Source organism: Corvus brachyrhynchos, unplaced genomic scaffold (genome assembly GCF_000691975.1).
Source record: "Corvus brachyrhynchos isolate BGI_N302 unplaced genomic scaffold, ASM69197v1 scaffold114, whole genome shotgun sequence".
NCBI lineage: Eukaryota > Metazoa > Chordata > Aves > Passeriformes > Corvidae > Corvus > Corvus brachyrhynchos.
In genome coordinates, this window is record NW_008238337.1 from 5,534,496 (window position 1) to 5,556,092 (window position 21,597).

Genomic DNA, 21,597 nt, shown 5'->3' on the forward strand with positions numbered 1-21,597 from the left:
TGTGACACCGGCACTGGGACAGCCCCTGTGACACCGGCACAGGGACAGCCCGTGTAACACCAGCACACAGGGACAGCCCGTGTGACACCGGCACAGGGACAGCCCCTGTGTCACCGGCACACAGGGACAGCCGCTGTGTCACCGGCACACGGGGGCAGCCCCGGTGTCACCGGTACACGGGGACAGCCGCTGTGTCCGGGCACGGGGTGTCCAAGGATGGGGACAGCCGGCGTGTCCTGTGCACACAAGGAGAGTTGCTGTGCCCCAGGTGCAGGGAGAGCCGGTCCTGCAGGTGGAAGGTCTGTGCAGTTCCAGCTTCAATTGTGTGGTTGAAGGCTTTTCCCGTCGAGCTTTTGCTGCCAGTGCTGGGGCTGCAGACCAAAGTCAGAGCTGGGTGCTGTCACACTGTGGCCATCTCCAAGGAGCCAGTTATTCTAACATCACAAAGCTTCAGCTGTTCTGAGACTGTTCTAATAAATAAACATAGGCTCAGGAGAGTTACAAATCCTCAGGGCATGAATGCAACACAATTTAACTCTGGGCTTATATTATTGAAATGGTGCAGAGGTGTCGTTTTCTTTGCTGTGAGGAATGACCAACACTGTAGCATCTCAGAGGTAAACAATAAACTTAATGGCAAATGTAATATCAAAACACAGATCAACAAATATTCACTGCCAGGTCCCTTGGAAATACAACAGTTGCTTCTTTCCGTTGCAGTTCCTCAGTCCTGAAGGACACTGTGCCTTGGGTCGCAGGGACGCCGGAGCACTGACAGGGGTGTTTCAGCTCTAGCCTTGATGCTCAGACGTCGCTCCCTCCCACAGTGACTGCGTGTACTCTGCAACGAACACAGAGCTCAGACACCAGCGCCAAAGCTGCCTTCAGCAGGTCCCATCTTGTCCCACACTACCCTCAGACACCAGCTCTGTGTTTCATGTTTCTGTTCCCGCACCTTCCCCTGGATTATTGACAATGCATGTGGCAGCACAGAGATACAAGTGACAAATAAAGCTTTGAGAAGCAGGTAGGGACTGAAAAGAACAGGTGTGGCTGTGCAGAAAAGGAACTCCTGCTGGTTTTACTCCCCAGAGCTAGTGTCTCACAGAGCTATGCCCTTCTACTACACCAACAGCAGAGTCACTGGGCCCTGAAACTCAAAGATTTCCATAAATTGAAAAACTGGTATTGACAATTCTGACGAGTTCTGTACATAGCAGTTGGTGCTTGAGTCAAGAAAGTAAGTGCTCAGCATCAGACAACGTTCAGCATCAGACAATGCCATTCTCCACGTTGCTGTCAGAATGAAGCTTCATCAAATTCACAGACAGATTACAAAATGTGGTGTTTTGACATAATCAACCGGAGGTTTTTGAAATTCTTCCCAAGTAAAGATAATTAACTGGAAGCAACACAGGAGCTCTTGTGAGAGGCTGAAATGTTACAGTTAATGGCTTAAACATTGTTATGAAGGACTTTTTGCCCATTATGGCAAAACTGTATAAAGAAGCTGCGACCACCAAAGTCCACCCCTCCCTGAATCTTCCTCCTGACTTCTTACTCCAGTGATTGGCATTTCTGCTATATTTACTTTTTTTCCTGCTGCTATTGATAAAAAGAAATAATGTTGGCACTATTTTCAAAGCCATAGAAAATATCCACAATAGGGGCAGTATAAATGTCTGGCGTCTGGGGGAAATGACAAACGCTTTTCATTCTTCCAAAGTCAGGGAGTTACCAGACTTCCATAAGATAGAAGAAAATGCAATATGATTTTTTTGGTTTCATTTTTAAGATCCCAGTTTCTCTTTCCAGATCGAACGCTCTCAGTATGTAGTGATTCAATTACCAGGAAATCCCTAAACCATCCTCTTATGCCAGCAACTTCCAACTCTTCCATCATGAGAACAGAATCCTCACGTCCATTTCAAAAGGAACCAATTCATTCTCTCAAGTAATCAGCAATGCCAAGAAAATTCAGGTGCTAGAGCTTCCTAAAGCTCAGTCTGAACCAGCGGGAAAGCTGTAACTGTTAGAAAGTTGGTATTAAGGTAATATTGGCCCATGGAAGTCAAATGCTCTCAGTTAACTGAAGTGAAATGGCTGAAAGCCCCCCATTAGCCCCTCTGGCCCAAAATGTGGCTTGTGGCTGGAGAGCCCCGTGCCAGCACTGCCCAAAGAGGATTGCGCCCCATCCCTAGAGCCTGTCTCAGGGTACTGACACCTCCATTAGAAACAGCCTTATGAATCCATTCTGAACTGGTCAGACTTCAGGACACTGGCAGGAGCTCCCAGGGAACAGAATTTATTTTTCCAAACATATGAATAAACATCTTTTATTCCTTTTACTACTTCGGAGTGAATAATAGTCATAATTTTGGCTGGTTGGCACAAAATCATCCAGCAAAATGACAGGTTACACCAATACCTTTTATTTTTTACTTTCCTTGATTTACTGGTGTTTTTAAAATTTGCATTGTAGGCCTGACAATCCAGTATATGGTCCTCCTTTCCTGCAGTCAGTGAGTAGCCAAGCAAGCTGTGCATTATTAGACATATCTGATAGCTCTCAATCTTAAAACTCAATGGATAAAAAACCTTTTGAAGTGTCTTCCTCAAATTGATCTTCGGCAAGAACCTAGAACTATCTGATGTACTATCACATTTCTTGCATAATCCTTCATTTTCAATAACTTCTAAGTTGGTATCTTTGTTACACCTTGAAATTCCCTCTGCTCAACCCAAGTGAGCTTCACCCAGAAGTAACCACACTCTGCAAGTAGGAAAAGGTCCTGTTGTAGGTGGCTTGTTGATAAGTTTGCTAGTCAGGCTATCCAAGCAGTATGAGAATTCAGTTCATTGTGTTATTCTACTCAGTAGCAGCAAAATTAGACAGTATTCAGCAGGGATGTGAAGACTCAGAGTAACAACTTCTTCCACGTACTGCGTACTGCCTGGGCTGGCAGCGTGTGGAATGCCAGCACTTTAATAACACCCACACAGCCAGAGCACTGCACACCAAGCTCCTAATCGCTGAGTCCCTTGGCAAATTCAGGAAGGATAATAAAATCAAGTCCTTTTATTTCTGAATTTATTAAAGCAGCTTTCAATTCATTACAGTGATTCTGTGTCTGTCATTTGCCTCCCTCCAGCCAGAGCACTGAAGGCAGATACAGGATCTTGCAAGGGTTTACAGATGAGATTCTGCATGAGGGACTGAGCTATGGCAGCTGCTGATCAAGTGTGGCCTGCAAAAGGGAGAAAGGAGTTCAGAAAATTCTGGTCTGGGAGGAGGGAACTCCAAGTGCAGGAATTAGGTATTCTCCTTTAATTAATGGACCAAGCCTTATGATGAAACTCCACTTATTTTACACCCTTTAGGAAACAGAGGGTCAAACACTCCATCATTATCTATGTCATCCTTTGGAGTCCCAAATGAAAGCCCTACTCCATGCCTTGGGGTAGAGAAGGGAAAATGGGGAAGCAGTGGTGGGAAGAGAGGTGATTATGAGAGAGTGAGAGATAGACAGTGAGAGAGAGAGAGAGAGAACAGCAGTGTCCACAGTGTCCTGTTCCATCGTCCTTCCCTTCACAGCACAGTGAGAGTCTCTGCTGGCACCTCAGCTGGGACTGTATTACATAAATACGATGTGCCTGTGAAATATCTGCGTGATAGTCCTATGGCAAAATGTATTTCTGTAGTTCAATGAATATGAAACATATCCTAAATTTTAACTGTATCTTACCAAGGAAGGTGTTTGCTTTCAAAATCGTTGAGATTCTGTTATTGGCTTAAGAAGCTTCAGTTCTACCCTTACATGATCCTGAGCAGAAAACCATGTTTGGGACCTGCTTCTAATTATGACTTGCCCCTCCTTTTTTCCATAGGAAGCACAATTACTGCTGCTATGGAGACAAGTGTAATTCAGGCAAGATGTGGGTCAAAGCAATACTTAGGAGGCAAAGGTTCACAGAAAAGTACCCTTTTTGCTATCTGTCTTGGAGAAGGGTCTTCTCCCAGTCTTCTCTTGCCAGCTTCCATCACCATCTGCTGTCTCAGGTAAGAAAGAGCCAAATAACACCTGAAACTTCTCACCAAGAGAGCTGCTCTTCCTCTCTTGCCCCCTCCCCACTACCCAGTGACTCCAGCCATTCACAGGATCTGCCAGCACTCACACCATCAGCATCTCTGTGGGCATAACAGGCTCAAATAAGCTCTTACTAGCCCAAAGTGGGAGACTTTCATTAATTTAATGGAGAAGGATGTATAAATTTTAATTGCTTTTTAGGTATACTCACAATGTTATCAGGTTCCTAAACCAAAACTTTTATTCTCCAAGATCCAGATGAATTCCCTTTGCCTGCTCCTCACAGTACACCTTAAACATATTTGTACGAATTCTTTCCAAAAAACCCAGCTGCAAGCTGTATTACCTTACATGCAGACAGTAGTGAGATTGAAAACAAACTTGCCCTTCCCCGTATGATGCTGCTTAGATTAAAGGCCAGAGATGATCATTTGCTGGAAGAGGCAATTGATTCAAAGGAAAGGTTTGTGTTGAAATGAAGGAATTCTGTGTCTGAATAAGAAATAACATCAAGAAGGACAGAGGATGGCTGTGGTACCTTTAAAGAAACTCCAGCACTGAGGAAACAGATCCATCAATACACTAGAGGAACCAACAACCTCCTAAACCCTAGCACAGCAAACTAAATGTGAAACCTTTCAATCATGGTTTAAAATCACATCCTCACTTAGACACTTCTCCCAAAGAGGTGGACTTCAGACACACCTGACAATGACATGAAGAAACTGAAAGATAAAAAAAATTAGAGTCAAACTGTTCGATTTAACAATTAGCTCTTCTGGAGTTCACAGGTTAGCAGGGAGGGAATTAGAGTTTGGTGATATACTCTGCACATTAAATTTGTCCTGTTTTTCAGGACACAGAACATACTTTCTAAATTTAAAGAAATCATAGAAGCATATGCAAAGTTTTAATAAAAATTCTTTTTTAGCTTTGTCTGAAAGGGCTACACAACAAAACTATTGTATTATAAAGGATCTGTTTTGTCTATTCAAAATTTCTCTTCCACGCACTGGAAACGTTAAGTACGTTACACAAGCTATCCTACTCCTGAGCCCTGAGATACTCAACAAAAGATCCCATGACAGTCAGAAACAGCACTTAAAACTCTCTAAGGACTCTTCTCTTACTCATTTAGAATGATAGGCAGTTCACCTGCTGAACTTTCTTGAAAAATGTGTACCAGGAATTTTGTTTGTGTCTGTTTGCATTTTCGGTCAGGACTGTTTGAATAAGAGATGTGACACAACTTATCCATATGCAGCACCATTTCTTCCCAAAGCACAGCATGCTGTATCTCACAGCTGCCCTTTTCACTGCTGCAGCAGTAAGAGAACAGAGGAAAGAAATAAACTGAACTCCTCTACAATGACAAAGTGTCTACAGACAGCTAACAAGCTCTCAAAACCAGAATCAGATAAATCTTCTTCAGAAAGATAGATGTTCAAAGAGCAATTCCTTCTGTGGGCTACAGTTATTCTGAAGAATACCTTGTCACTGCCATATCAGAGAGAACCATTTCAAAAGCGGGAAACAACCTCAAGGTGCTGTAAAACTCTACAGTATCCCTGAAATCATTGGCGCAGAGACAATCTGGCCCCTCTGAGAAGCCACATCTAAGATTCCTAGAATAGAATAGTTCCAGTTGGGAGGGACCTAAAACAATCATCTAGTGCAGTTTGCTGAGGAGAAGCATCTCCAGATGGAGGTTTAACTTGCACTGTTCTCATCACTGACACCACTGTCAGCCCAGGTCTATTCCCAACCTGCCCACAGTGAGCAGACACATCCAATCTCACGGGCTGCAGCACTCCCCCAATTCTCATGGAGCCCATTCTCTCCAAAAGGGAGTGTCTCTATCAGACAAGCAGACACAGATGCAGCCCAGTACAATTCAGCACTACAATGAAGAGTTTCTGATGCAGTTTTAGTTAGCTTCACTATGTCGGACAGTAAAATTAGGAGAGCTGACCAAAATAAGAACTTGAGACCCTGTCAGTGACCAAGGCAACCTCAGTTAGCTTTGTCCTACAACGGTGAAGCCAGCACACTGCTACATCACACAACTTAGTCAGAACCTGACTTCAGTGGCATTTTTCTGCATAAAGTTGTGAGAGCATTTAAGAGTAACTAGGACAGCTGTTGGCTCCAGCCTAAAAATACAGAACACATCTGCTTCATTTACCTTCACGTGCTCAAACATCCAGCACTGAACAAGCGTAAGGCTTAGAGTGGTACTAAAATTTTTCTACATGGAGAAGCAGGAGCCAACCATGCAGCAGTTTCCATTCACCCCTGACAGAAAAGGTGAAGGGTGAGCTATTTGCAAGAACCAGAAATAAAAAAATATTCAACCTGCACCTACATAAAAGTGTTTGCTGATGATAAGAGATTGATTTAAAATACTTTTTTGAAGATTATGCAAATGGAAGTTAATTACTACATAGTAATTACTCCATAATGTATTTTTGCAATTAGCATCTTTTCTTACTGAAGTTTTGTTACAAAAGGTGACCCCACAGCAGACCCAAAAGCACAAACCCAGTCTTCAAGAGTCTCCTGTACTCATTTCACCTTTCTTTTTCTCCAGCACAGATTTTTCCACTGTAAAAAGTGAGATTATCATCAGATACCTTAGAAACAGAGGCTTTTTGCACTGGCACAGGGCAAACAGGAAAGAATAACATTATCTGCTTCCCCAGAATGTCTCTGCTGACGTGTCTGGAGCCCTCAGAACAAGGACTCTGGTGACACCCACAGACCCCAATGCCCAGGCCCCACCATGCAGCACAGAAAACACAATTAGAACGGACATGTAATTAAGTAATTATAGCTGGAAAAAAGATTGTGGTAAATATCTTTAACCTGATACACAGTAGCTCTGACAGCAGGTTCTGAATGTGTGTCAGAAATATTAAAATAGCAAGTGTGGGAAGGAATTACCTGAATGATATAAGCCAAAATAAGAAAACGGAAGAATTAACTAAAAACCTTTCAATTTATTAAGATCTAGGAGAAATGGAAAAGACTCTACAGATCTTGAATTACACTGCTACACATGATGCCTTCTTTATATGCTGCATGTACAAGCAATGACAGACAAAAGAGAGACAAATTAGTTTGATATATTCCCTCTGCCTGGGCACAGACTTTCACTGTTCAACATGACATCGTAGCAGGCTGTCAGAAACACAGTGATTGTCAGGTTTTCACACTGCTACCCAACCACCATTCTATAAGCATCAGAGTTTAGGTAAAATGCTGCCAATAGCCCATATTTACACTTCAGAGAAGAGTACTGTTATTCTTCTCCTTCTAATTAAGCTGTGTAAAGGCTTAGGCCTAATAACCATGACTTTAATGTCCTAAAACTGAAACAATTTTACAATGGCTTATTCCAAATAATTCCAGGCTCAATGAAAATCAATAAATTAAGAAAATAAAATAAAATAAAATAAAATAAAATAAAATAAAATAAAGAATTCTTGTTGCTAGCCTCAGCTGAGGTGCTACAGGAACCCTGTATCAGACAGACAAGTTGGTCCCTAAATCTGACAGCCTGGCCTATTAAATCAGTCATTTATCTTCCTGAGCGTCCTGATCATTCTAACAAAACAGACAAAATCTGGGAACATACCTCTTGTAGATCCATCTTCTACAACATGAAGAAGTTAGCAAATGGTACATCTTGTTTACAAGGAAGAAAACTCCTTTCTGATGACACTTGTTAGAAGTTTATGCCTTGGAGTCTGAAGTCTGGGAGCAGCTATCACACCTGTCCAAGCACAGGGACACTTACAGGGCTGTGCTCTTCCATATTAAAATGGCACAGAACACAATTTGCCTCCTGAGTTTTCCAGCTGGAGAATCACCATCACATGCTGAGGACAGGGTCTCGCTGCCAGCACTAGTCCTCACCAGCAGAGCAGAAATGCCTGGGCATTCCAGACAGGAGGAAACAGATCCCTGCTGTGGTACAGTCTCTGAGCTCAGCAGAACTACTCAACAAGTGTATGAGATGAACCTTCTAGCAACTCACAGATCTCGCATTCCTCTGAGGCAAAGATCAGAGTACCGTTAAGCAGATCCCTCAGAACGGCACAGTTCCAAAGATTCCAGAGTGGCAATTTACCTGTTTGACTACTACAGGAGACTTCTTTGTAGTCCTGTACACAGACCAGCAAGAATATAATGCTATTAGTTACCAAGGACCCTTTTAGCAGGAAAAATCATCAGTAAACATAAAAAAATATATAAAACAGAAAAAAATCTCTCAAGCTTGAAATGTTGTCCCATTTAGATAAAGAATTCCTGACTTTCTGTAGGCGTTCTCCTGTTGCTGCCTTCCAGCATCTCCCCTCCTCCCATTAATTAGGGCCTGTGCAAAAGGAGGGAGAAGCAAAGCTGTATTTAACTCTCTGTACACCAATAACCAGATAATGCATTCTGTACTGAATACAAATATTTCTAGTTGACCTCAAAATCTAGGGGAAAAAAAAATCTAGAAAAAAACCCCAATGTATTTTTACCCTGAAATACAGAAAATCTTAAACCCACCTTTGGCTTTATTGCATGTGAAGCACTGTTGGGTAAGAGATTCAAATAATTCCTGGAGGCCAGTTAATCTGCGGAGAGAGCTGTGCATCAGTAAAGAGAGCAATATCTGGCACCAGAGCCTCTGCTGGAATGTGGAACCATTCTTAATAGGAAGTAAAAGTGAAAACTGGAGTTAATAGATTCCTTTGATTCTCCTCTGCTGCAAAGAATTCCTATGAAGAAGCCCTCAGTATGTTTTCTGGATAAAACAGGAATTTCTCCGAGCTCATCTCTGAACAACAGAAGAACACTGGGAAAGCCATTCTACATGGACTGCTCCCGAAAGCAGAACTTGGGCTCCAGGACTGAGAAACCCCATGGAGCATATTTGTACTCAGCACATACTGTGGCTGAGACCAGGCTCAGCACAGGACATTTCTCAGCATCTTTATAAAGATGGTTTTTCCATTTTTCAGAGTGCGTTCCAGCACACACATCTGGCAGCGCTGCGGCGCGAACAACAGTTCCTGGCTCTCTGTGCATGTGTTCTGCATCCCATGACATCATGCACTCCTCAGCTTGCCAAAGCGCAGTCTCTACTGTACAGACCACCAAAACAGAGCCCCAGCATCCCTGTGGGGAACAGGGCTAACTTCCAGACCCAAAAGTTTTCCCCTTGCAAAATCTTGTTCGATGTTTCATCTGTTGTGCTGCGTTCTCTCCCACTCACACCCATTACTCAAAAACAGTTTTCAAATCATTCCTAAATTGCTCATATTCTACCCTGCCTGTAAAGATCTTTTCTTTGCACAAGGCTGTAACTACTCAGTTACTTCCCAGCAGAACAACCCTTTTTCCTTTTATTCACAGTGGGCTTTTAACTCTTTAACAGCCTGAAAACTCGGAAATCTGTATTTCCCAAGGAAGCGTACGCTTGTTTTTCTTTGCTATGGGTAATAGTAGGCAGCACTGCACAGATTGATTGTTCTCTGGAGCTGAGGTTAATGTCTCATCTTGTGTCATACTCATTACTTAACACTGCCTCAGCAGCAAGGAAGCTCTCTGGCACATTTAAGAAAATAGGTTCTACATTGTAGGGCAAATCAGAAGAAAAATAATTCTATTATCTGAAAAATGTTCATGTTCAAAATCCTGCAAAACCTTTTAAAGAAAGGCAGACAAATGCCAGGACCAAAGGCCCATGACTTACACACTCACTGGGGGAGAGCTCTGGAGTCAAGAACTGCTGCAGGATTAGACCCTGGAATTTACCAAAACTGGCCCTCTGCTCCATCTTGTTTTATCCATCCCAAACTAATCAGCCAGAAGGAAATAGATGTACAGATACTGCAACAGATAACAAAGTCACGATGAGAGATAAGGCTGTAAGATTTCCCTGCAATAATTTCTCTAACAGAGGTAAAAAACAAGCTTTCCAGGCCTGATTCCACTCAAAGAGGGCTTAACTGTCAAAAGGTGGAGAAAAATTGCAACAGATTGATATTTCAAAATAAAAATTTCATGCAAAGTGGTCTTGTGCAAAAGAGCCAACTCACTCATGAGGCAAGGGTCACCCAGAGGTAATCCACAGAAACAGGACAAAGCCAGAAGCCAGGTCTATCACAAATTACCAGGCACATTGGCTCGAGGCAGAGGCAGCCCATACATCCGTTTCTCCCACGACGGTACTTGCATTTCTAGATAAAGTGATTCCACTGACATCTCCTTTGCTAGCCACCAGAGCATTTCCAGATATCACTCTAATGTTCCAGAAGAGAAAAACGAGGGCATTCGTGTGATTTCAAGTCACTGCACTCCCAAATGGAAAAGCGATTTTTTCCTATCGCCTGCCCCCCTGCCTGAAGGTTCCCAAGCCCAGCTGCTGGGTTTGGCATCAGGCAACTGCACTCAGTGATTGTGGCTACTGCCACTCACTGCACAGCACTCTTGGAAAGGTCACTACAGAGATCCAGTTAATGCCCTTGAGCTCCGTTTCATCCAGTATTATTATTAAAAAATAATGATTATTTTAGTATTTTTTTCCAGTGATGACCAGTGTTTAAACTAAGTAGTTTGCTTTATATTAGTAGGGATTAAAACATGTTATATACACATAATTCCGTAGTGTTTTCCACACTGAAATGTACATGTTTTCTTTATACTACCTCTTCCACTGGAAAAATCTCAGATTAATTAACTGCCACATATGATACTCCAGGGATAATGTATTTTCCTATTTACTTTTGGAAGGGAAATATGTGACACAAAGAGAATCCCAACTGCAGATAAAGTAAAAGACCTTAGAAATATCAGATTTAAAAGACACTGAGACAAGGAAGAGTCAACCTGGCACTCCTAGTCTGACTGTTACAGGGTGGTTTGTTTTAACTGAGGGAGTTCTGAATATTTCTGGTCCTTCCTCAGTTGTAACAGCAATGCAAGGAAATTTATGTTCTTGAATTTCAGTTCTGTATCATGGCAAGTTACTCCTGATGGAGTCCTTATAGAAGCTTTAAAGAAAAGTTATCCTGTGATCATAGAGATGGAGCACTAATGAGTTTAATTAGAATGCAGTGCATCAACCCTAGATTGAGACATAGCCCTACATGATTAATTACCCTCTTGGAATGGCTACAGCAAAATAGAGGGGGCTATCAAGGCTGTGCCCTAATAGCTGTGTCCACCCACCTTCTCCACCTGCCTGAAGAGGTGTTCTCCCTTCCTGCATGCTTGGCTACCACTGTGACAGCTGTGGGTGGTGCCAGTACCAGCTCAATAGACAATAATCTTAATTCATCATCTTCTCTACCAGCAATTACCCTTGCTCATTTCGAAATCAAGGTCAGTTTTATTTAGCGTATTTATCTTTCAGAAAAGTGTCAGTGTTCCAAGTAGCATGAGTTATTCAGCATCAACTACTATTCAGTTATGTAAAAACTGGAATCTTATTTCCCAGCTAAGCTTATAAGCATGTCCAATCAAACTAACTCAAAAATTATCTCAATTAATCCTTTAAAATGCATCAGCCAGTTCCCCCTAAGCTTATAATCATGTCCAATCAAACTAATCAAAAATTATCCCAATTAATCCTTTAAAATGCATCAGCCAGTTCCCCAGTTCACACAGTTATAACAGCATCAAAAAATGAGTTGAAAATGTATTTACTCGATTTTTTTCTTTTCAGAACATCTTGAAAAGACATTTGACTACAAAGACAACTGAAACCTATTTGGAAAGCAGACTGCAGGTAAACCTACAGCTGCTTAAAGTTTATTTGCATTATTTTGAAAGCTGTCACTTTCTGTAATTCTAACATGCCCCCAATGAGGGTTTAGCCATGAAATATTAGGCACCTGAACACACTGGCCATGTGCTCCTCAAACATTACAGCCAGCAAACTGCGTGCTGAAGGAACAGGTCTCAGCACATGTCCCAGGCAGGAACCAAAATTTAAGTTTTTCAGTTACAAAATCTCCTCCATATCTTGTTGTTCCACAGCTTATTCCACCTCCTAGAGATGCACATTTGCTTTAAAGACATTTAGACTTGATGGTCTTTAAAGATCCTGTCCCACCCAAGCCATTTCATGGGAATTCGATGCTACAATAAGCACAGAATATGGACTTGAAGTTCCCAAAGGACCGAGTCTTGCACTGGTATGAACAACAGAAATTTCACAATAGTCTTCCAAGGGTTTCCACTATTGAACATGCCTGTGATGTGTGGCAGAGGCCTCCTCAGCAGCTCCTGACCTCGCTCTGTGTGTGGCACAGGCATTGCTGGGATGCAAATCATGCTCACACATTCTGTTACTTCTGATACCAGCATCTCCATGCCACTTACGATTCTTGGCTCTGAGGGTGCTGAGGCCCTGGCACAGGCTGCCAGAGAAGCTGTGGCTGCCCCATCCCTGGGAGTGTCCCAAGGCCACGTTGGATGGGGCTTGGAGCAACCTGGGATAGTGGAAGGTGTCCCTGCCTACGGTGGGGGGGAGTGGAACAAACAGACTTTAAGTTTGCTTCCAACCCAAATCATTCTGTGATTCTAGGAAAAGTACTACTAAACATTACTGTGTCTCTCAGCAGCTGCCAAAAAGCTGCAAGCCATACCAGCCCCATTTCAGCTCTTCCATTTGTAACACTTCTAATGAGCAGATGGTTAATTTTTCTGAGCAGGGAATAAAAAACAAAACAACTTTTGTTGGTGCAAGTGTCTGGGAGTCCTTTAGGTTACAAAAACCAGTTGTTTTGGACATCTGCTTAAATTTTTGACTGCAAATTAACCTTCTCTATACTACTAGACAAATATTCATATCCTCCATTTGTTTTCAGGTAAAATAAAAACCTGCCAGCTATTGTTCAAGGGTTTTTTTAGCTATTTAGAAGTCGGGAAAATTTCAAGAGTAAAAAAATTTTATTGTATCTGCCTCCTGTGTATTCCCAGCAATAAAATTTTGGCACCTCCAGATCACAAACAGTATGTGTTTCTCCACCTTTAGTACTGCCACCCCACTAAAAAACAGTAGAAGAGGTTCCCACACAACTGTGAGTACCTCATGTTGAGAGCCAATTCCTCCAATACAGTCTCAGGCTGAACCTGAAGGCTACACAATATTGAAAGTGTAAATATTTGAACAATGCTACTGCTCACTTCAGAGGCCAAGGGACTGGGGCAACCCCAAAGTAAGGGAAATAACTAGGTAACAAGCTTTCTTTATGTTGTACTGTTAGAATTTGGGGGGGCTGTAGCAATATAGAGAGATTCGCATAGGTACCTAAAGCAAAACGTAAACACTACCTTCTTTACCACGATAGAAAGCAAAAAATTCAGTTAAATGTATATAAGAGCCCTTCAGAGGCCTCAGCATTTGAAAGACCAGTGAGCTCACTACATTTACCTTCCTGGCAAAACTATCTTCAACTCAGATTAACAGAATAGAGCATTGTAGATCTGCTACATTCAAGTTGCTTCTTTCTGTTCTACAGCGTGATTTTATAAAGCATGAATTCACAGAAGCTACAGTAAATTTTTAATTAGTGAAATACAGATGGTTATTTTCATACAAATTTTAAATTTTCCTGTTTTTATTAAGGACCAACCAAACCCAACACAATGTGCACTGCATTTACAAATGCATAAAAATATTTATAGTTCCAGATATGATTTATCACTGTACTTACCAGTACTGAGCACTCTAAATTACAAACAATAAAAATTACATTTCTGTGATTTTTTTTTTTTTGTCTAGTATAAACACAATTTTCTGTGGGGACACAGAAGAAAAAAGAAGAAAAGCACTGGTATTTGGGAGGGGAAATTGTGTGAGAGCACGAGAGACAATGGATGTGTCTGAGCCAGGAGTGAGTTGCTGGTTTGGATCATTAACTAAGAGCTCGATGCTCGCTGCTGCTCCCTCTGCAGACTCCAGGATCAGGATCCTCGCTCAGTGCAGCCTACGTGTGAGATCAAGCAGAACAAATGTGGGAGGGCACAAAATCATACAGGCAACTGATTTCTTTTTTATTCCTTGGAACACTAATTTAGGCTCTTTAAAAAGCTACATTTACTATACACACTCCTCTTGTTCACATTCCTTTTCTGCTGCATTCCCTATTCTGTTACAGCTTTCCAAAGCCTCAGTAACTGTACCTTGCAATACCAAACACTTCCATCTGAGCTAAGTGCACATATTTTCTGCTTTAAGCCTAGGACGGCTCAGTGCAGTAGCTGTCCTTTCCCAAACAGTCACAGAAGCCATTATTTCTAGGCACACTTTTAGAGTGCAACCAAATCCAAGAAGCTGACATTTTTTATTTAGTACCCATGGGCTATAACCATGAAAAATTTACTCCCTGAAATACAGTTGCATGCATTTCCTATCCACCCTACTCATGATAAAAAGTAATTTCCTTGCACAGCCTGGTAACAATGGCAACTGAATGAGATGTATCACCATAAAATAAACATGAGCACATCACACAGCTGAATTCTCTGGAATGAGACTACTACTTTGTGTTCCCAGCGAAGATTTAAATGAGTAAGAGGCCTTGAAGCTTGACATGTATCTCTAAAGGCATGGGAGAGGATTCAGGGCAACTGCCATTAAAATTAATCACGATTAGTGATTACAAACCTCCAGTAACACTGTGGCTCGCTGCAGGGGAGCTATCAGGGCCAAAACAAGATGTCTAAGCAATGAAAACTAAAAGCTAATCAAGATTCTTACAGATATTCCTGTGTGATAACTGAGGGGGGTTAAGGGTTACACTTACAACAAAATCTGATATTAGATTGTTTTCCAGTTCCTACTCACCTGGTAAAGGAAAAGCAAAGGACAACCATTATTTTGTATTTTGGACCAATGAAGAATGAATTACGGTGCAAGAAAAAATAGAAAGAAAATAAAAATAAGAAAATACGTTCAGAATTCCTATCCTGAGTTATCACAAAAGTCCAACAGCGTGAGGCAGGACCCAACCATGCTCTGCCCAACTCACGGGGGAGCTGTCCAGCAAACACAGAACTGAATGTTACCATGGTAACAGAAATAAAACCACGTTTTACCAGCTTTTTCACACATTTAGAAAAATTATGAAACTGAATTCTACTAGATGGTATGGTTTCATAGGACAAATGGACTCAGAAATTCAGTTCCTGAGAAGTCCATCAATGATAATGAAGATCCAACAGTTCAGCTGTAAGCCTGACAGAAAGCCCCGGAATCTCTGACAGCTGTCTGACATGTTTGCTAGGAAAACAGTCCCCACAGATCCTGTTTCCTTAAACATCTCATACCCACCAGAGTTTAAACTCCAGAGTGTGGCCCTTCAGTCTCAGCACAGCAATTCTCACGGAGGAAGAGCCGACACTTTCTATCAGCTGAAGGGAACAAAGCTCTCAAAGAGACAGAAGATGGCTATGTATGATTTTATGGTTCTGTGATACATGGTTCCCAGAGCTTGTGAGGATGTGGGTTTATAAAATCACCTTTAATTATGTAAATCATTAATTATTAAATTATCATTAAATTATTTAATTATTTGTTTTGTATCATTCACATTCCCCTTTCTGCTGTCTTGCACTGCTTTTTGTGCCTTATTTGTGAAGGACAAAAGCCTGCAAGCAGATAGCCACAAGGAGTAAAATACAGACCACCTAACCCATGGCAAAAATCAAACCTTCTTTTTCACCCTGAAAAAGGTTGGAAAATTATGCCTGAAGTACCCATTTAATACAGTGTTTCAAGAAAGTTTCTTTCCACTTCCCATATGAGAGGAGCTTCTATTAACAAATGTTTCATCAAAGTACATTCTCCCTTTGTTAGCATCCAGAATATCAAGGGCTTGGTATACATCTTTGAAGAAGTTCATTAAAAATGAATCATAAAACCATTAATTTAACACTTGTCTAAATAAAAAATTAATTTTCTGCTAGGAAAGTGAGCACTGTATTAGTTCTAGCGCAAGAAAAACTAAAGGAATAGTTTTCAGTTACAGACCTACCAAGCACATGGAACAGAACTTTGAGCAAGGCCCCTGACAAGACTAAAAAAAGCCATCAGATACACTGCCTAGGGAGAATAGTCTCAAATACTGGACACTAAGAAAAATGCCTTTATTATATCCTTTTTATATACATCCATATTCATATGATCTATTTTTTCTATGAGCTGGCTCCTCAAATGTTTTAGAATGAAAAAAGCAATAGAGGAATTTGCATACCACTGCCAGCTTCTGGTAATGTCATCAGAAATTACAGAAATAACTGCATTGAAGAGCATAAAAATTTTGTGTCTATAATCAACTTCTAAAAACTTCTAGAGAAATCCAGTTATTTGACTTCCAGGACAGAAATTTGACATTCCTGAGTCAAGGGAAGAAAGGAAGAGTTCAAAACTAACTTAAATCCGGAAATAAAATTGAAACTAGAGTGTCTATTCACTATATCATAGAAATCACAGTATTGTTCAACCTTTCTCTTAAATTTCAGGGGTAAATTCTCTGTCAGTGGATAATAGCCAAACTATCAGTCATTTATTTCTATTGTTCCATATAATACAAAGGGCTTTATATTTTCCCTTTTGGAGCCAAAGAGAAACCACGTACAAAGATGCTTGCGGCAAGAGGGAAATGTCACCCGCTCTGTCCAGCAGTTCACACCTCAGTGCCCTCAGACACAAATGGAGCAGTGACTCAGAGAATGTGTTTATAGAAATAAAAATAATTGCCACAAATCTCTTCCCCGTTTGCATTAGTCTGAACTGTCATCATGTTCTTGTCTCAGAAAATGCCTCTGCTTAATGCAGCAATTATCCCTGTGCTGCATTTCCTACTTGTACATGATCACAGACACTTCACATGCGACTTGGCTGCAGGGAGCGAGATGGAATGACCTGAACAAACCCCTGTTGGCACTATAAGGCCAGGAAGATGGAATGTTAAGCCCTGGATGTATTTTCAGCTGTCAGGGAGCTCTGAGCAAGGCCCCTGCTAATTGCTTGGGTTTTTTTGCCCTTGGCACAGTGCAGCACACTGTGTAAATGGTATCCTTGAGTGCTTCCTACTGACTTGCTAGTCAAGGCAATTTCCAGCTTTCTCCATTTTTAGTATTTTCTCCTGTCTGCTTGCTCTCACAAACTCTCCATTTAACTTAATTTCCTCAGAGACTGGTTGAGATTACAGGTCTGTGATGAGGATCCAGCATGTCTAGAAATGCCATGATGTATTGACCTGTATAACCAAACGAGAAATGCAGGTCTATAAAAGAATTATTATCTAGTACAGAGAAACCAGGCCCAGCATCCTTGAATCCCCTCAAATCCCCTCCTGTTCTTTATTGTCACTCAGCCACTGACGGGCAGCTCTCAAAGGAGAGGAAGACTTGATGCACTCCTCATAATTCACAATCTCTTAGGCAGTGCTGGTTAAATTCTAGTCCTTGGCCAACCAGAACTACAGCATAAATTCAGAGAGCTGGGACGAACCCAGGATGGCAAATCCTAATGAAAACAGGACTATTTGCTGCAGAACAAACCCAAAACCATCTGAGACATGGTTGTTGGTGATTTGATTAATTCAAGCAGTAAATAATGTAATTGCAGCAAAAGGAAAAACAGATGGGGATAAGGGGCTTACAGACACTAGGGTAACAAAATCAGAGCAAACAATTAAAATGCAAAGAAACCCAAATGTGTACAGATAACATGAGTGTAGAGCAAACCACTCCAGAAAGCAGAGCACAGAACAGCTGCTCTCCTCCTGCTGCCGAGCATCAGTGACACTGCAGCCTCAGGAGCCGGATCTGCCAGCACTGCCACGCCAGCCATTCCTGCCTGATGTCAAACAAACACAAAGGGCAGCATGAACAGCACCGACTGTGGAAAGAAATTAACGAAATTCCACTTAAAAGTATCCAAAAAATGTGAATATGTGCATAGAGCTGAAAAAAAAATGCTGAACGCCTGAGCAGAGAGCGCCCTCTCATGTGCTTCACTCATTTCTCCGTGCATCACTCCATTTCTCCACACATCACTCCAACCCTCCACAATTCCAGAACTTCAGAATGAGTCACCACTATGGTAATATTAGCAAAGAAATTAATCTCCAAGATGAGGAAACTCAATCATTGTATGCTGATTAGAAACAAGGAATATATGTCTCATTCTTAAGAATAACAAAATTGAAGGAACAAACCACTGAAGAACTAAGAGTAGAAAAATCACCTGGCAACTAACTCCTCAAGGTTTGGGTAGGTGAGAAAAAGAAGTAACAACACATGCTAAGGTTTTAGTCTAAAACTATGGGGTATAAAATCCAGTATTATGTAAATAAATAAACACAGTCCAAATGTCTTAAAATGCTCTCCAGTGGTAATGTGCTTGAATCTCAATGAACAGGTAACAAGATACTTCTTAATTACCACTCTTGCAGATCAATCTTCACGCTTGAATCTCAATGAGCAGGTAACAAGATACTTCTTCTTAATTACCACTCTTGCAGATCAATCTTCACTTCTGCATTTCAGAATTATTTCTTCATTTGTGCTTTGGATACTCAGATACATGAGGAATAAAAACCACTATACCATTCCCCCCTAGTAATATAACTAGTTCCAGTGGCAAGAGAACTGTGGGGTAAAAAATTAGCACCTTCCAGGAGAGAAATTTACATTACAGCATTTAGACTAAGTAGAATAACTGCCATCAATTCCATGAAAGAAAATTTTAAGTTGCTTTATTCAATATACAAAAGGGTTCCAGAAAACCAAAGAAGGAATAATGAAACACTACAGTAAATGCTTGGAAATTTTGTGTTGATTTGTTGCATGCTGGGACTGAAGTACCTCTTCTTTTCCAATTCTAAGGCAGAAGCTGATTTCTTAGAAAGGAGCAATTTTTCCTGTGTATTTGCCTAAGACAACCATTACATGTATATGTATTTTTTTTTAGGATGACATAATTATAGTGTCATCCATCCACCATGTCCCCATCTCCCACGCTCATGTTGCACTGCTACTGCTCTGTAATTTTAAGAATTTAGGGAAAGGAGAACCTATACAACTTATCTGCACAGCAGTTTTTCCCCAGCAACGCCATAACCATCACTTCTGGTGCAGAGAATACCTCTTCAGTGAACTTGACTGTTGGGAAAAACATTAACTCCATAAATCTGTCAAAATACTACATGATGCTCATTATTTAAATATCTAATTGGAAAAAAAAAAAAGGGAGGAAGCAGAAAACTTTTTGGTGAGGGTGGTCAAACACAGAAACTTGTTGCCCAGAGAGGCTGTGGAGTTTCCACCCTTGGAGATATTCAAAACCCAACTAGACAGTATCATGGACAACCTGCTCCAGCTGACCCTGCATTCATCTCCAGGGGTCCCAGCCAACTTCAACCGTGCTGCAATTTTGCAACACGAAAAGACAGAAACAAATGCACAAATCTAACGATAACGTAACACAGCAAGTTCTAGCAAAGTGAAAAAAGTCTGTTAAATGGTTTTATGTCTGAAAAACTGGAATGCAACTTTCTGCAAATTAAAGACAGATTGTAAGCTGAAGGACAGGACTGGAAAGTTCCTTGCTCATCAAATTAAAAACAAGAGGTCTATTCATGAAAAAAGTTATGTGGTCAAGTCACATTCTTTGCTCAGAAGTTTTACATGCGACCCACGGTCAGTACTCTACTCGCCACTCATGGAGAAGCTCTGAGGTCGTTAGGGATTCCTAGAGCACGTGAAGATACGTTTCTAAAGGTGGGCAAGCAGTCAGGAGAAGTGCAAGAGGACATGCAAGTGTCCCTTTTTCTTGTAAAAGTCCTAGTCACATCACCGACAGCTGGAGTCACTTAATAAAATACCAGTGCAAGCTATTCTGCCAAATTCCCCTAGAGTGAGATGACAGCACCTAAACCCCTCTTGCACTGCAAACATCCAAAGGCTTCACGGCCCACAATGCCCCTTTCTTTCTGTTCTTTCATAGTTCTTCTCCACTGCAGATGCAAAGCCACATTTTTAAATTGAGACAATTAATTTTAAATTAGGAAAGACAAAGACCATAAGAGAAACGTGTGCCTGATGAAAAGTGCTGTAATTCTTCCTAGTTACTTCTGGATTACATGTGCACAGGGCATTCCTTTTGCATCAACGACATTCTCCAGACTGTTCAATTTTTCTCCAAAAGGTGTTTCAGCTCTAAAAAAGATTCATACGATAAGGTGGTCCTGTTTTAAGAAGTAACATTTTTCCCTGCCTAGTGGCTTGAACAGCTGCAATAATCAGAGATCAGTACTGAACCCTGATCTTCAAATCTGTAACCCACTGTGCTTTTCAGGGAATGCTGCTCCTCAAACACCAGTCCTGGGGGCTTCAAACAGCACAGTGTCACTAAATGGTACAGTCAGCACCCTTCTACTCACACAGGGCAAAGAAATCAAATAAAATCAAGGTACCCCTCAGAGTGCTGAAAACATCCATCTTTGTGATTCTTGCTTTCATTTATCTTAGGCTGTGAATGTTCCTGTTAGCCAAATGTATTCAAGTCTGACAGTCATTTCATCTCCTGTTAATGAACAACTTTTCTGCTGAGAAATTAAGAGAATAAATCAATGCCAAAACCCAGTTAATTGTTCAGTAGCAGGAGGCTGTTTGTACATTTTGTTAGCTGTTGCAGCACTGAGCCAGCACTCAACTGGTAGTGAAATCTATATTTTAGCATAGAATTAAGTCAAAATTCAAATCATTTAAGCCACAGCATATTTTTCCTATAATGTGAGGATTTAAAAATATCTCAAAATCAGCAAGAACTAAGGAGAGACTGTTCAGGTGTCAGAGTCACATAATATATATACCTCCATTTTCATGTACCATGCCTAAGGCTGCACAGCTGTGAAGAGAAATAGAATAAAAATTTTCTAGAGCATGATCAACGGCAAAACAAAGAAAACTTCAGTGAGAAAACAAAGAACAAAATGAGTCTGATCTGATTTGCCTCTTGGATATTACCAAAATGCAGTTTAATTCCTGAAATATCCTGTTATCTTTGCATTTCTCAGTGATACGTACACAAAATATTTTTCAAGTAGCAGAACTCACAAGGCAGCCCTCTCAGACGAAGCCCATGAACAGGTTTATGTGCTGTTGTAATAAACATGTTTCAGCTACACACAATAAGTTATCCCCGTCTGTAAGAGATCTGATGTTTCTCTCTGCGACCACTTTCCCATTGTTCATGCCTTGCGCTGCACAGATAAGCATATGCATTTGTATAAACATACTTGTTCATTACCCCACATTAATTAATGCTGTAAAGAAAGATTTTGGGGTGAGGATGTTAAGAGCATGACTTTCAGCCACCGATTGTATTGAACGGATGTTAACAAGCATTAAGTGGAGTAGAATAGGAGCACAAAATAAGAATTAACAAACTGCACACCCAAGAAATGTAGTTTGTACCCAAAGAAGGAAAAGAAAT

The 21,597-nt window shown here is 41.1% G+C and overlaps 1 protein-coding gene and 1 long non-coding RNA gene across 2 annotated transcripts in view; both read right to left on the bottom strand.

Annotated features, from left to right (window-relative positions):
* Window positions 1–21,597, bottom strand: part of TTC28 (tetratricopeptide repeat domain 28) — a 108,687-nt gene that overhangs the window by 83,142 nt on the left and 3,948 nt on the right.
* LOC108446869 lies at window positions 2,467–8,606 on the bottom strand. Its single transcript, XR_001862205.1, has 2 exons — window positions 7,726–8,606; window positions 2,467–3,248 (listed from the first exon to the last, which is right to left on the bottom strand). It is a non-coding gene; the product is annotated as an uncharacterized LOC108446869 (long non-coding RNA).